This window comes from Myotis davidii, unplaced genomic scaffold (assembly GCF_000327345.1).
Source record: "Myotis davidii unplaced genomic scaffold, ASM32734v1 scaffold88, whole genome shotgun sequence".
NCBI classification, from domain to species: domain Eukaryota; kingdom Metazoa; phylum Chordata; class Mammalia; order Chiroptera; family Vespertilionidae; genus Myotis; species Myotis davidii.
In genome coordinates this window covers 3,445,523-3,452,432 of record NW_006300377.1, presented here as the reverse complement: position 1 = coordinate 3,452,432, position 6,910 = coordinate 3,445,523, and positions in this window count along the sequence as shown.

Here is a 6,910-nt window from a genome sequence, read left to right as displayed (position 1 = left end):
AGGGTTGGGGCACCACCACTGTAACACTCAGGGCAGGGCCGATGGGGAGGTTATGGCTCTACCCCATCACACACAGAGCAGGACCCGTGGGGGGGGTTGGGGTGCCGCACCCTGTCACACGCAGGGTGATCAGGGGGTTGGGGATGTCCCCCGTATCAGGCACAGAGCAGGGCTGATCAGAAGGTTGGGGCACCTTCCCCTGTCACGAACAGAGCAGGGTGGATAGGGAGGTTGTGGCCCCGCCCCTTGTAACACAGAGCCGCAGGCTATCAGGGGGTTTGGACGCTGCCCCCTGTCATGCTGATCCCGGTGCCGGGAGGCATTTTACCCTTTTACTATATAGGATAGAGGCCTGGTGCATGGGTGGGGCTGGCTGGTTTGCCCTGAAGGGTGTCCTGGATCAGGGTGGGGGTCCCCACTGGGATGCCTGGCCAGTCTGGGTGAGGGGCTGAGGGCTGTTTTCAGGCTGGGGGTGACTGAAGCTCCCAACTGCTCCTTTTTTCTTTTTCTTTTTATTCTGTGCCAGCTTTAGCTCCGGCTCCAGCTCTGAGGCCTCTGCTGCTGAAAGCAGGTATCTGGTTTGTTTGGGTTCTATAATCAAAACAATGTATAACTCCAGCTCTGAGATCCTGGCTCGATGAACGCAGGTTTTGGGGTTTTGTTTAGCTTCTATATTTGTTACAATGTTTCAAACTGCAGGCTCAGAGGCCGGCAAGGACGGCGGGGGACGTTGGTTTCCTCCGTCACTGCAGCAAACAAGCCTCATGTTAGTTTCACGCTGCCTGGCTGCCAGCCGCCATCTTGGCTGGCAGTTAATTTGCATATTGCCCTGATTAGCCAATGGGAAGGGTAGCGGAGGTATGGCTAATTATCATGTTTCTCTTTTATTAGGTAGGATACTAAGGAAGGACAAATTTAAGTTATGTCCTTAAATGGGACCCTGTTATATGCAAGTATCATCTCTCATCAATCTGAATCATACTATGCTGGTACCAATCAATTAAATTCTCTTTAATGGGCTTGAGTGCTCCCAAGTCTCCTAGGCTGTAGATTCACAGATCATGTTGAAAATTATAAATAGATGTTTCATCCATTATGTGTTGATATTTCCTAGTTTCACAGTCAGACATTGGAAGCTTCTTAGGTGGCTATGAAATGAAAAAGATTCAAGTTCCCATCCCAGTTCCATCTCAGGCCATTTGTCCTTTGGCAAGTCTCTGAACCTCCCTGAACGTCATGTTCCTCATTTGTAAAATAATAAAATAATAACACTTCCGGGTGTTGGCTTCAGAATTAAGTGAAATGGGTCACATTGAGCACCTAGCATAGTCAGGTTTCTAGTAAATTTTCTTTTCTTTTTTTTCATGTTTTTATTGACTTCAGAGAGAGGAAGGGAGGAGAGAGAAACATCAATGATGAGCAAGAATCATTGATCGGCTGCCTCCACACTGAGGATCAAACCCGAAACTGGAGTACTAGTATGTACCCTGACCAAGAATTCCCAAGACCTCCTGTTTCATAGGTCAACGCTCAACCACTGAGCAACACTGGCTGGGCTAGTAAATTTTCAATTAAACTTTGTTATTTTTTTTAAAATATATTTTATTGATTTTTTACAGAGAGGAAGGGAGAGGGATAGAGAGTTAGAAACATCGATGAGAGAGACACATGGATCAGCTGCCTCTAAACTTTGTTATTATAATTGTGAAATCTAATTTCTGCGAACTCAGCTGGAGCTCTTATGTGCTGACTCCAGTTAGGCTTGAAAATAACCTCACTGGCGCTAGCCAGTTTGGCTCAATGGATAGAGCGTTGGCCTGTGAACTGAAGGGTTCTGGGTTTGATTCCTGGCAAGGGCACATGCCTGGGATTTCGGGCTCAATCCTCAGTAGGGGGTGTGCAGGAGGCAACCTATCAATGATTCTCATCATTGATGTTTCTATCTCTCCCTCTCCCTTTCTCACTGAAATCAATGAAAATATATATATATATTTAAAAAAGAGAGAAAGAAAGAAAGAACCTCTCTGACTTGAGCAAGGAAGTACACAATGGAAGCACAACGTGAGTGACCCTTATGAGAGAGGGCATAAGGGAACAATCTGGACAAGCAGGGCAAAGCAGGCAAGATCATCAAGGCTGGTTGCTTTTGGGCGAGCATGAGAGGTCCTTCAGGGGAGTACCTAGGGCAAACTGGATTGAATTTTAAAATCCTTCAGACCACAAAAGGGATAGTCTTCCTGTGCTCCGAACACTGCTGTGAAAGACTGGGCACTGGCCGTCCCTCCTAATAATCAGCAAGAGCAGCAAAAGAGCCTGTCTCATCTGTCTCCCCCGCACAGGCCCAGATAGGGCCTAAGCTCCAGGTTAAGTGCTTCTATTCATCTCTCATTATCACATAAAATGCCTAGAGGTTCCATGAATATAATACCATAGAAATAGGGCATCACATGGGAGGCAGTATACCTTGAAATCCCTTTGCCATCTTTTTTTTTTTTAAGATATAAATATCCTGCATGCCCGCTATGGGGATCCTGCGACAACCCGGGCATGTGCCCTGACCGGGATCAAACCCGTGACCTCCTGGTTCCTAGAGAGGGGATCATACGCAGTGAAGTGGGAGTGACTTAGGGAATATGCTTGCCTCTCAGTCTAACCTGGGGAAAAATATCATTAGCTAAAAGGGTGGAACCCAATGCAATTGCGAAAATCTTAGGGACACACTGTTTTCAGTGCTGAGGTTGGGACTCAAATCCAGGTCTATAAAGATTCCCAAATGCATATTTTTTTCAATGTATTTTGCTTTATTTAACAGTCATGAAACATCACTAGGCACCTAAGATATGAATTCACAGACGAAGGATGTGATCTTTGTCTTCACTGAAAACAAGGATGATAACTCCCTCCTGACATCTGCGAGGATTACCAGTAAATAGGACAGTGTTAGAAAGGATATAGTTCCTGGACCTGTCCAATTTGGTGCTCAGTGAGTTCCCTTCATCCTTAAGAAATTCATACCAATAATACAAATCTCGTGGACTCTTGAGTTTTCTTCATCTGTAAAATTCTCATAGAGTAGGAATACGTGGGATAAATGTAAAAAGCACTATGATGTCTTTGGCTAAGCAATGGCTGTGTTAACCGAAGGAAAAAGTCTAATGTGTTATTGGTGAGCTTAATTAAGTCTTCTTTGACATTCTATTATACTGGGAGAAAATCCATTCTCCTTGGGGTTAATTCAAGGAACACTACTCTCTGAGAGGGAACGTCTGGGGCAGAAGTCATCAGGGAGGCCCACCTCCACTCCCCCTACCTCAGGCAGCAGCAAGCCTTCCCAGCCCTCTTCACAGACACTAACAGATCTGCGAGTGCATCCTCCTCCCCCCCTGGGGCTTCTTTGTAAATCACCCCAACCAGCCCAAGGCTAGAAACGGCTCGGAATTCATCAGGCCTGGTGGATGGCTGACAGCAGGCACTGAGCCTGACAGAGGGTGTTCCATTTTAAATAACATAAATCCGATTGGACAGAGGGTAAAAGGTGATGAGAAGGGGAGGTAAACCCCAGGGTAAATGGAGAGATTTTCCAGCCAGCGCCCACATAAGTCAGATTCCGAGGTTGCATGGTAGCTCCTCCCTCAAATCCTGTACCCACCTCCATCCCTCCCCCACTGCCTCTTCACTGCTTGCTGAATTTAGACCACGAACCACGTGCCCGCTGCCTTTTCAGAGCCCTCCTGGGAATGAGAATCTGATGCTTCTGAAGCAGCCCGGTGATCCACCGCACAAAGTCAGGCCGCCTGCTCCTGCTGGGTTCCACGCTTGGCCCCAGTTATTCTGGAGGAAAAGATGCAATCACACAAGAGATGACTCTAGGAGTCAATGGCCTACAATTCTGAACAGCATATTCACAGAACTGGATTAAGTCCATCGCCCACGCCTAGCCCCTGAGTTCTTTCAGCGCTCGTCCACCACTTTCCATTGCCTCCTTCCCCCTTCCCAGTGCCTTCCAACTGGGGCCCACTCAGTGAGGAATGACCTTTTCTGCCCCTACTGTTTTCCCTTGGTTAAAAAGGTTTTCAATCTCACACGGCTAAAAACATGATTTTGAAAAGCTTAAAGCCTTTAATTCATAAACATTAGTATCTCCAACCTCTTCTCTTGGGATGTTTTATCCATCTTCATATGAAAATTGCCCTAGCCCTGACTGGTTTGGCTCAGTGGATAGAGCGTCGGCCTGCAGACTGAAGGGTCCCGGGTTCGATTCCAGTCAAGGGCATGTACCTTGGTTGCAGGCACATTCCCGGTAGAGGGTGTGCAGGAGACAGCTGATCGATGTTTCTAACTCTCTTTCCCTCTCTCTTCCTCTCTTCATCAATCTTTCTAACTCTCCATCTCTCTCCCTTCCTCTCTGTAAAAAATCAATAAACTATATTTAAAAAGAAAATTGCCCTATGCTGTTTCTCATCTTCTCAAAATTCTAAGTAATTACCTAATCTACCACTAGATTGCTTTAAGTCAGTCCCCCCCTTTTTTTAATAAAAGGAAAGCAGCAACAACAAACCAAAAATGTTTCAAGAAATAGAGTGAAAGTTACTCTTTTTTAAAATTATTATTCCTTTTTAAAATTTTTTTAAATAAATCTTTATTGTTCAGATCATTACAGTTGTTCCCCTTCCCCCCCTCCCATAGCTCCCCTCCACCCAGTTCCCACCTCACCCTCTGCCCTTACCCCACACTGTCCTCATCCATAGGTGTACGCTTTTTGTTGCTGGGTCATACACATGGAAAATGTAGCTATTTCCATCCTTGACGTGTCCCTGTGTTCGGCCTCACAGGGACTGTCTCAGCCCCACAGGGACCATCTCAGCCTCCCAGGGACCGTCTCGGCCTCGCAGGGGCCAGTGCAGCCTCACAGGGGGCGCTGCAGCCCACGTTGGGGATAAAGCTGCAAGACAGAAGCTCCTCTCTGTCTCTCCTGCTGCTCCCTTGCGTATCGCCAATGCTGGAAGTTTCTGAGAGCAGTCTGCAGGTGCTGGACATTATACTTTAACTAGTCAACACGAAGTTTGGCATTCTGTCTTTTGTTGGGAGGCTCCTTGCTGGACCAAATCTCCAGGCGTTCTAGCTGGCTGAATATCTGGTATGCTTGCTTGGATTTCGTTTTCTACTAAGTGCACAGACTGCTTGTCTACCGTCTCCTGGCGTCCCATGTGAGACTGGACCTGGTGGACCTGTTTGTGCGTTTGCTGGTACAGTGGTTCCATGTTGCCGGCCCAGCCGGGTCGGTTCTGGCTTCCCCAGAACCTGATTCTGCATCTTGAGTGTGAACCTTATGGGTGCGAGGAACTGTTCTTGGCACCTCTGCATATCCTACTCGGTCGCAATGCTCTTCTTTCTTTCCTTCCAGTTGTAGAACTTTCACTGGGCCAGCTTTCCCATGGTTCTGAATGATAGCTGTTTTGTCTTATAGTTGGTATTTTCAATGTTGTTGTGGGAGACAGCACACACAGGTCTGTACCTTATGCTGCCATCTTGGTTCTCTGAAAGTTACTCTTGAGAGGCAAGTAAGTGTAGCTTTTAGGAAGGGCATAGACCAGGGGTGGGCAAACTTTTTGACTCGAGGGCCACAATGGGTTCTTAAACTGGACCGGAGGGCTAGAACAAAAGCATGGATGGAGTGTTTGTGTGAACTAATATAAATTCAAAGTAAACATCATTACATAAAAGGGTATGGTCTTTTTTTTTTAGTTTTATTCATTTCAAATGGGCCGGATCCGGCCTGCGGGCTGTAGTTTGCCCACGGCTGGCATAGACTCTAGGGCCAGAATGTCTGAATTTGAATCCTGGGTCTACCACTTACTAGTTATGTGGCTTTCTCCAAGTCCCTTATTCTCTCTGGACCTTGAGAGAGGTTTCTTAATTCCTAATATGAGGATAATAATAATAGTACTTACTTTTAGCATTAGGAAGATTAAATGAGTATTTAAAGCATGTAGCACAGCACCTAGCACATGAGACATGCTATAAAACATATGCTATTTTATTTATTTATTTTAAATAATTCTTTATTGTTGAAAATATTACATATGTCCCTTTTTCCCCCATTGACCCCCTTTGCCTCCCCCCTCATATGCTATTATTTTACTAGAATATAGATTTGAATCCCAATATATAGATTGCAAATGGAACTTATATCCTAGTGCAGTGATGGCAAACCTATGACACGCATGTCAGAGGTGACATGCGAACTCATTTTTTTGGTTGATTTTTTTTTGTTAAATAGCATTTAAATATATAAAGTAAATATCAAAAATATAAATCTTTGTTTTACTATGGTTGCAAATATCAAAAAATTTCTATATGTGACATGGCACCAGAGTTAAGTTAGGGTTTTTCAAAATGCTGACACGCCGAGCTCAAAAGGTTCGCCATCATTGTCCTAGTGTTATTGGCATTGAAGCATAGTAATCTCCATCATATATAAAACTGCTGTTTGAATTCTCTATTGTTAGATAGTCCCTTGTTCTGCAAACTCTGTCATTTTTTGCTGGGGTCCAACCCCAGCAGGTCCAGGGGTCTCCAAAGGTGTGGATGGAGTCGGCAAAGAAGGAATGACACAGAGACAGCGTTCAGTTGATCAGCAGCCTAGCCAGGATCTCTAGCCAAGTTCTGGTTTGGATCTCCAGCCAAGTTCTGGTTCGGTTCTCTCACTAGGTTCTCCAGCCAGGTTCTCTAGGTTCTCCAGCCAGGTTCAGTCACCAGATTCTGTAGCCAGGTTGTTCAGCCAGGTTCTCTCGTTAGGTTCTGTCTCTAGGTTCTGTGTCTAGGTTCTGTCGCCAGTTTCTGTCCAGGATCTTTTGCCATGTTCTGTCTCTAGGTTCTATCTCTAGGTTCTGTCTCTAGGTTCTGTCTT